Below are 10,469 nucleotides of genomic sequence, written 5' to 3' on the forward strand. Positions count from 1 at the left end.
AGTTTGACTTTTTTTGGCCCCGATCATGATAAATGAGCCTTTTTCGGTTGAATTAATGTTAACTCCAGTTTAGTGGCTTCCCATAGCAGGGGCATGTTGTTTTAAATACTTGGCCACAATACATTATTGTTCATTAAATAATAATGATTTAAATCTCCATTTTCCGTCCCGAATATTCACCTCGTTACCCTAAACCGGATGTCTTTAGCCAATTACACTACTTTTCTATAAACTATCTTTACGCGAATTATGTTACACATTCCTAAAAACCAAAACTTCTGTTCAATTTGATATGATTCCCGCAAATTTATTGTTATAATTTTCTTTCGTTTGATTGTTTACTGTGTCAAAAGCGAAAAAGATCACTGACATCACTGTACACTTTTCGCAGAACTTGGTTGTCTAAAACACGACATCAAAGCAATGTTCAAAACAAAACTCGACCCCTCCGTAAGCAAAGTACACGTAAATATAACCCCGAATGATTTTATCCCCTGAAAAAACTTTTTAGTGACTATAAACAAAAGGCTTTCATTTCTCTTTTATATTTGCCGAAAAAGGCGTAGTTTAAATTTCACTTATGGTTTAAGTATCTGTCAGCCCTTGTCCTACAATAAGATTACAATTTAAACTGTGTTATTAAAAGCGCCTTTTAAATTTCAGCAAAGGTTTGTACATAACGACCAAATTTTGTCGGGTTAGTTAACATATCTTGACGAATAGGGAAAAAACATAAATTCTATCATCTTTACAATACAGCTTCGCGAGGCGTTGCGATAAACGTAGTTTTTATCATTATATCATTTCATTTCCAAATTTCAACCATATTGATTAGTGGCGAACATGGGTCTTGATGATTTTTGCAGTTAGGGGTACTGAGGTACTGAGGTACTGAGATGGGGGACGAGTCCATGTTGATGGCAAAGGACAAGCTTGGATTCTGGATGGGGGGAGGAGTGAGCTAGTATCCATCGTCCATAAATAATGTAAACAATAGCCCAGGGGCCCGTTTCTCGAAAGTCCCGGTAACTTTGCGGGCCCGAAATCAAATATTCAAATCGAAATATAAAGAATAAGAGCGCGGGTCCTGGCTAGCAAACTACTCCATTTTGTTTCCCTAACTGATAGTTTTATCATGCTAGATGCAAAACTTTTGAAACCTCGATCTTTAAGATAAACGGAGACGGCTTACCGGTTCCGTTAATTATCGGGACTTTCGAGAAACGGGCCCCAGAATTCAAACATGACTCCGATGCTTTGGGGTCAAAATTGCAAATTTTTTCACGACTCCGTTGTCTCGCAATTCCCATAAGAGAATTGAGGATAAAGAAAACCAAACCAAATATAGGAAAATGACCAGAAAGCCTCGGAGTCATGATAGAATTTTAATATATCGAACGTGGGCTATTAAACAAATGTAGCCAATACTGAAGCTATAGACAATGTGAAGGCTAGTAACTATAAAGTCAGAAAAATCACTTAAAAATCTGCGATGGTAGAAATGCACCTTGAAATTCTGTATCGTTGAAAAAATATATATACTTATATAATATAAAACACCTTGTTTAGCCTACCCTGCAAGCAGAGGATATTTATTCTCAAAATATACTGTACTGTACTCATGCGTTGTTTGCGAAACCATTTAACAGTCCGGAATATCCCTAAACTTAAGGACAGGGCCAGCTGATCACGCGACACTTTTCAACCAATGAGAAGGCGCGCTTGTGTTTATCAACAAACAAATCAAAACATCAAACCATCGCCGCAGTGCAGTGATCAAAAATTTTCAAAACAGTGGAAGGAGTCGGACAGAATCGGTCATCGTTTCGAGGCTCTCAGGCATATTTTAAAGACTTTTCATGAGGTATACACAATTTTTTTAAGTGGACAGCGTATCGGAAGCCATATTGGAAGAGTCTCGTGAAATATTCAACACATTTTGTGGCTTATTTCTTCTTTTAAACAACGCGATGTATGGGCGAGATTTTGGTCGGTTTTCAAGGTAGGTGAAGGAGTATCTATTATTTTTTCGATTCACAGATTTTTTTACGAAGTGCTAGATATTTTTCCTCGATTGTCATATCGATTAACTTTTATCATGTTGAATGTGAGGATGGTAGACAACCTAGAATTCTGCTACACAATTTTTGAATTCCGAGGTGGCCCAAGCGTAATTTGAGAGTTTGTACGGGAAAAATAGAGTTTGAAACTTAGATGAAATAAATGAAGTGAAAGCGCCAGATGATGTAAAAGTACTCAAATCGCGTTGAAACTTCGTAAAAACAAAGACAAAGACTCCAGGTAACAATATTTACACTTTATTGATAACTTTTATCGCTTTTACTTCATTTATTTCATCTAAGTTTCAAACTCTAGTTTTCCCATACAAACTCTCATATTACGCTTGGGTCACCTGTGGTTTTCCATTCCCGGGTTTGTCACAGAGCCGTGTTATTACTTTTTTTCGCATTAGTACGAGCCTTTGCCTCTTTTCTTTTCAAGGCCAAAACAACTTTATTGGTCTTATGGATATTCACGTCCAACATCTCGCCTCACTTTGCCGAATTTGTGGGGATGAAATTGAAGATCATAAGCGCAAGATAGATACTAACTGCTTTGTTTCTGAAATTCACCAAATCTGGAAAGATCTAATTTTGCTGGATTCTCCAAATGTTCATCCACCGTTAAAAAACAGTCAAAGAAAGAAGGCAAATTTCAAGTGTAAATGATGTATTTCGCTACTCACTGAACATGCACTGATTATCTGGGATAAAATTAAAACATTGCAGGTACTACAGCAAGCAAGGAACACCAGATGCGTGTGAAGTCAACACGAAACAACACCAAAAAACAAGCAAGAAAAATTAATAAATTTGAACTACTTCTTATTCTTGTTATGATGAATGGTTCTTTGATTCTTGTCCCGTAGAAGTTAATAGATACTACCAATCTTGTTTTGTAAGATCTCAACAAATTTTCACACTCTCTCTAAGGCTATTTTTACACGGGAGCAGTTTGTTTCTATCAAAAATCTTGCAAGCCACAGCTGCAAGCCATGCTGGTGAGGCCACGATCTCTGCGATCGGTCCGGAATCAGTTCGAACTCCCCAATGATTCCTTGCAATGAATAATGCTCTTACTCTCTCACATGAATTGTTTTGTTTGAAATATTCAATGTGAAACCTAGACGAGTACTGTTAGCTCATCTTTTATTCTGTCCGCCGACTCCGTCCGTTGTTTTGAAAATTTTTGATCACTGGGGCGATGTTTTGATTTGTTTGTTGATAAACACAAGCGCGCCTTCTCATTGGTTGAAAAGTGTCGCGTGATGAGCTGGCCCTGTCCTTAAATTTAGGGATATTCCGGACTGTTTAAGTTTTGGAGGCTCACACAGTGCACTTCCATTCCTACAGGTAACTATTTCTAAGGCTACGACAAATTTGATAACCAGTCTTCCCAGACAGTTTTTTGAAATATGGAGTGTGGTGGCATTTTTGCATAGACGCGTGGACGTCGCGCGTATATCGACTATATCAAGGCTCACGCTAAAATACCCTGAATGAGTTTCACGACTAAAAATAAAGCTTATGTAAAGTTAGTTAGGTCAAACATACCTCCCCAGACGCGAGACGATTTCAAATACTCTTAACGCTTGAGGTTCTGTCTTCGCCAAAGGCAAAAGCAACTCTGAAAAGATCGACAAACAGAGGAACAACTTTTTAGTCTTCAAACTTGAACAGAGAGAGACCCGCGTCTACATACGGGATATGTGGACACTTCCTTTGGTCAAACGGACCATGTCCGTGAATAATACCGAGTGGCTCTTGGGACGAGGACGAACAAGCACAAAACAAAAAAAAACCAAAAAGAATACAATACATTCACCATCGATTTCAAGCATCCTTTCTCTCTTCGGTACGAACAAAATCCTGGATGCGCACTGGCTGAGGCCACCTGATGAGAAGCTGGATTTTAGCAGGCACTGCCAGCAAGAAGTATGCAACCCCTACATATGGCGGGAAACTGCTTCCCTGCTTTCAAATTAAGAAAAAAGTAACAAATGAGCATTACGATCAATATCATCCTCGTAGATCCGAGGGCGGTCCGTTGGGTCAGTAGAAATGCCCCCGGGAAATGCACCTGGGTCTCCAAGGATGCATCAATATCAACTTTACTAAGAAAAGAGAAGGGGAATGGCTCACAGTAGAAATTAGTATAGGTAATAGCATGATTAGTAGTGATATTTGGCATAAATACCACGAGTTATATTTCAAAATTGTTATACGCAATTTCACGAGCCGTTAGGCAAGTGAAATTTGAGACAATTTTGAAATATCATGAGTGGTATTTATGCCAAATATCACGTACAAATTATTGTTTATACTACTACCCGCAAAAGGTTTGTAATTTTCACACGTAGGTATTTCAAATTAAGCTGAAATACCACTGCTCTAAGCCAATCAAATTGCAGAATTTCTCATGTAGTAGTATAACCATGGAAATCATTCACTCTATCAAAATTTAAATTCGTGACTCAAAAAAAACCCTGATATTAGAATCAACCTTTTCTGCATAGTCCATATGAGACGGAAAAGCGGGTTCTGCTGATACGAAAGGCTCGATCATGCCCCTTGTGCCAATGGCTAAAAATATCTGAAATAACTTAAGCAAACAACACCAGCTGACAGCCAGGTCAAAAGAAAGTTCTTGGGACTAAAATACCGGACTTCTTCGGATAATTTAAAAATAAAGCAGCCCAAAACCCAATCAGAAGAATGAGCAAAATCACAAAGAGAACAATTTTATTCTTGAAGCCATTCAGTCAGTTCACATTTCGAAGTTAAAAGCTCCCTCACAGATCGATTTCACAGTTAACCCGTAAAACAGAGTCTCTGAGTCCGTGTGTTAAAATGTCTTCAAAATTAAAAATATGTAGGAAATTTGACATTTCTTAGTAGTGAGCGTTCGAATAATTGTCAAAGTAAAAATGTACTACTATTCTATCGCAAATATAAGGGCTCATGGTTGTGAATTTTACCAAGTTTTTATTGGCGGAAAATTTCGTTTTTGCAAATCGCTGTCTGATTTGATGTACTGAGATGTAAGCAACCAGACTTGCGCGTGCGTTAGAGTACTAGTACAATTTTACTAATGACAGGTAACAGGAACTGTAACAATAATATGGCTGAGCTATTTGAAGAGTCAAGAGAAATTACTAAAAACCCTTGATTAAGTGCTACGTTACGCTAAAATAGCTGTAGAAAATTATCTATTTATTTATCAATTTATCATTACCGATGAGTAAAACAGTTAATGGCCGCTTTTATACAACAGACGCATTTTCCGACTAGACGAATAAACATTTTGTATTTCGTCTCGTTTTGTGTCTCTAGTATACAGATACAGACGGGTACAAGACGCATTGTGTGTCCAGACCCACTTCTACCTTCCGTAGTGCGTCGTCATTCAAAACTTATTAGTCTGATTTAGCGACAGAACGGGAACGTCAGTTGACGACGGCGCGCGCAAATCAAACAACTGGCTTGACCAATGGCAGAGCGGCAAATTGAGCACCGGAAGTCGTGTTTAGTCCTTTCCGCTTGCTCTCCCTTCGTCAACTGAGGTTCCCGTCCCGTTGCTAAATCAGCCTATTACGAAGGAAAGTTCGTCTACATGCACAATGCGTACTTCCCCAGCCATCTTCATACTCGAGACGCGTAACCCGACGAAATACAAATGTTTGCCCAAGTTCGTTCAGACGGATGATGCAACCATAGTATCAAAACGGCCAAACAGAGAAATTGGCGGCAAGAAAAAGTTTCGTTCCGCGTATATTCTCGGAGAAAAAGACCCAATCCATGAACTGATGTGAAAAGAAAGGTAAAGGATCATGAATGATACCACCTCGATCGGCAGCCTACGTGACTGGTGCATTAGAAACATGACACGCAGGATAAAATCGTGAGAAAGTGGAGAGCGCGCGCGAGTGAGGACAACACGCACGAGGAGTTTATTTCTCGTGCGCACGCTACGAGGGCTACCTCTATCGGTTACGAGATGGATCTGAAATATGAATTTCGGTCTATGATTTTATACCAATCATGGTACTGCTAAACTTTATCAAACAATAATAACTTAACTGAAATACAATAACGGTTTTTCAAAATTTATGTTGATTTTAGTGTCCTGAGACATATACAGTAAAAACCCGCGACTTAGAACCTATTATAGGCTAGAATTTGCCAGTTAGGCCCACTCTATACAAGAACCTGTTAAGCCTAAAATTTGAAACAGGTTCTTATTTTCTAAAATCTAAAGACAAATTCTGTACATTTGGGCAAATAAGATAAGTCGACATTCAGGATCCTATTTGAAGACACAGGTGTCTTATTACAAGCTCCAACTGCAATGTAAATGCCAATTTTGAAAATCAAATAAAATTGTTTTTGATGCGATGATACAGTTTTATACACGGAATAAGCTAAATACTATTAGCTACAATTCTTCTTTTTTCTTCTCAGAAAATAAGAACCTATTTAAGAACCTATGAAAGGCCTAAATTGGTGCATACTACTATCTATGAAAAATCCTGTTTGGGCTAACTTAGGAAAATACAGGTTCTTAGTCGCGGGTTTTTACTGTTTCGAATCTATATGATACATGAGTGTAACTCGTATCCCTTTCACATATCATTACCGCCACCTAAACAACTTTAAATGTTGTTTGCTCTGAAGTTGATGAAACGATATTCAGTTTTAACGCGTCTTGGCATATTTGGATTGTCACATCTTTCTAGAGGAGGAGTAACCTAGTTATTTGGTGTTCTTAATAGAAAGAATTAAAACGCGTTAGGTATGAGAACAACTTCGACATCAAACAGCATTACATATTGTTTTCAAAGAACGGGTCAGTGTAAATGGGGGGTTTCTAGTTAATTAAAAAATACACTGCCTCCCACAGAAATTAGTTACGTTATCATTGTAAAAATATAGTCCTACTTGAATTAAGTCGAATTCCAATAAAGTCTAAGGTCGCAGGTCTACTAAAACAACAAAGCCGATTAGAATCAAATGTAGGCAGAGATATTCATAAACATGAACAAGTATCCATGTAAAGGGGTTATGTCACACTAATTGCTGTATATTTAAAAAGCATCAAATCAGGCCAAAAAAATTGGTTTCGTTATGTTATTCAAGACCACATTTAGGCATTGAAACTGTTTCCGGTAGTTTTGGATGCACAAAATCACCAAAATTTAACCCTTTCGCTGCCGGAGTACTTGATGGAGTTTTGTAATGTGACTCTAACTTTTGAGTCTGCGGACGAAATCTTATGATGTGACCATTCAAATAAAAGCTCTCTGCCTGTACTTACACATGGTGCTATTTATTTTTCAAAATTTCACAAAATGAAATTTGGAAATTTGGTCGAAATTTGCTTTAGGCTAAATTTGGCAGTGAAAGGGTTAATGAGATAAGTGCTTCCTGATAAAATTTGTCTGATATCTTCTTATGACTCTGCAGGAGCATTTTGTAAATGGAAAAAAGCACTTAGTAATGACTTAAGCACAGGATAGTAAAACAGCAATATCCTCGTGACATGGCCCTTTTAACCCTTTAAACCCTAAGATCAAAATTTTAATTCTCATTTGTTGCCCCATTCATTTCCCACCGAAGTAGTGGGGAGAAGTCGATAAAATAATCAGGCAAATTCAAATTCATCTATGTGATCATGTCAGTAATTCTCATGACCTCTCTGTTTTACAAAGCATTGATATTACAAGGAGAAATTTGATGCTGATCACTCTTAGGGCTTAAAGGATTAACTTGATACATTACACATAATAGTTAAAGTTTGTTTTTAAGTCACTAGATGACCCTGCTAATCGAGGTCAGTAAGTCGGTATCTTAGTTAATTAGCACATTTTGCTAGAATCATCTTTTCACAGCAGACATACAACGTACGCTACCAACAACAGACTAATATCAATAAAGGTATAGATTTCAACAATGAGTTTTGACAGTTTGGTTGCAAAAAGTATTCATTACATGAACTGTTGATTTTTAAGTCACTAATACTTGGCAGGCGCCCCCGGGGAGGGGGAACTCCACATATGAAAGGGGTGGGGATGCTCGTCGGAAATTTTGACTTAAACCCCTAAAGGAGACCGATCTGGGCGTGGCCCAAGCTTTTTTTGACCCCTAAAAGCGACGAAAAAATATACATGTCAAATATATATTTTTATATTTCTTCGCGTGCAACCCTAAATGAGACCTTCACGGCTAAATATGATGGTGTTTTGCCCAGAACACCCTAAGTGACACCAAAATCCGAAATTTACACCCCTATGCGAGACGACGAGCATCGCCACCCAATTCATATGAGGGGTCCACCCCCCTCCCCCCCCCCCCCTCGTCCCCGGGGGCAGGCGCAAACCCGGTAATAGCTTTTAAAACACTCAAGTACAGGGAAAAGAGACGAAGCCCTTAAAAACAAAAGAAATAGGTCTGTATGACAATGTCAAGCTACACCCAGAATCTTCCAGAACATTAGGACTGTACATAAAGTAACAGACCCGTTCCTGGGGATTTCCCACAGAAGAACAGAAACGATGTAAATCAGTGTTCACAGTGACATTATTTCTTGGAGTGCGTGGGCTAGATACAGTTTTGTCCCTTTTTTAGTTATTAAGATATATTAAACCGGTGAAAAAGTCGTCCGGATAGACGTGTGTTTAATACAGCAGACTGTCTACAGACTCCCTTCGCAGCCTGGGGAAATCATTCAGCAAAACGGACACGGCAAGACTTGCAACAAGTCGACATCTCAAAAGTTCTTAAAATGGCATAAACAACCAGGAAAAGTGTAGGGCGCGGCGTGTGAAGAGAGAAAGGGTATGGGGTCCATGCAAGACTAGGGAAGAATATTTCCCACTTCCTGCAACCCACGCTCTTGCACACCACGCCTGATGTAGAGGGGGAAGAAAAGCAAACAAAGAGAGTTCCTTGGCTTTCCTAGGTGACCTGTTGTGATGGAGCTAATGAAAAAAACAGCTTCATCCCTATTTTCGTCAGAGGTGTGAAAGTTCAATAACAATAAACAAAAAATAGAGAGCTGTAAACAGTCTACTTACACAATGGCACAATGGTATTTAATAGATAAGAAAACAGGTCCCAGATTTTTACATGGCGAATAGCGCCATCTACTGGGTAAATCGCTATTCAATGGATTTTTAAAACCCATTTTGGTTCGCTGGATAGAGATTTATCCGGTGGAAGGAGGTATTCACCCTCTCAACGACTGGGGACCTATTCATTACGACAAACAACAAGTTTAGAGTACTAGGTCAAATTATAGTTTTGATTACGAGCAAATCGGTTAGTTACCTATTCCGACGTGGTCTAGGTGAAATTTCTGGTTTCAACTAATGTTAATCTATGCACTTAGCCCAAGTCTGTAAGATTTTATCGCTCATTTCTTCAGGTTAAGTCTAAAAACGAGTTGGCGATACATAAGGGAAACACATAGTAGTTTAAGTCAACAAAAGTTTTTAAATCCAACAGAAAAGCGACCGAGTTTTAACGCAGGGTTGGGCTCATTTACAATCAACCTTTTGAAGCCTTATATGTCAATAAACTTCCAGGTGACGTTTCCTCAAGTCTTAAATCACACTTGATCGTGAGCAGTCTATAATTTTTCTTTAAAGTAAGTAGGGTGGCAGTACACGAGTGCGCGCGCGAGAGAGAGAGGCGAACCTTCGGCATTTGCGTCTCTCGCGCGTTTTACTCGAGAGACTCAAAAAAAAAAACAGAGACACATCCCGTACTCTAAAATAAAATGGTTGCATCTCAAAATTTAAACCTGAAAATGAAAATACCCCCGCTTGTTTACTTGTTTATAAAACAAGACATGAAACATTACTTAGTAATATGAAAAGCTCCTAGTTGGGGAAAATGTACGAGATCATTTAATTAAAAGAAAACGCATGCGTCTGACGTATGCAAAACTATAACTTATTAACAAAACACTAATTTAAATAAATTAAAACATTTCTACTTTCAAAGTAACACATGTACATCTAACTTAGGTCTATTGACCATTTTTGCATTACCTAATTGTCCTGTTTCACCACCCAAAATTTCACATAACCATTGTGTCCAATTTGGAATGGGTATTACAGGCAAGCAGTGTGTATTAATCGCCACTTTAGAGACGAAAAGGGAACTGGGGCCGAAATGCGCCCCGCAATTGGTTCTGGGAACGTTAATGGGGGAGCAACGGTCAACTATTGGCCAATAACCCAGGTTCGATATATTAAAATTCTAACATGACTCCGAGGCTTTATGGACAAAATTGCAAATATCTCACTACTTCATTGTCTTGCAATTCCCAGAAGAGACTTGAGCACAAAGAAAACCAAACCAAATATAGAAATATGACCAAAAAGCATCGGAGTCATGTTAGAGTTT

This window comes from Porites lutea, chromosome 9, assembly GCF_958299795.1.
Source record: "Porites lutea chromosome 9, jaPorLute2.1, whole genome shotgun sequence".
NCBI lineage: Eukaryota > Metazoa > Cnidaria > Anthozoa > Scleractinia > Poritidae > Porites > Porites lutea.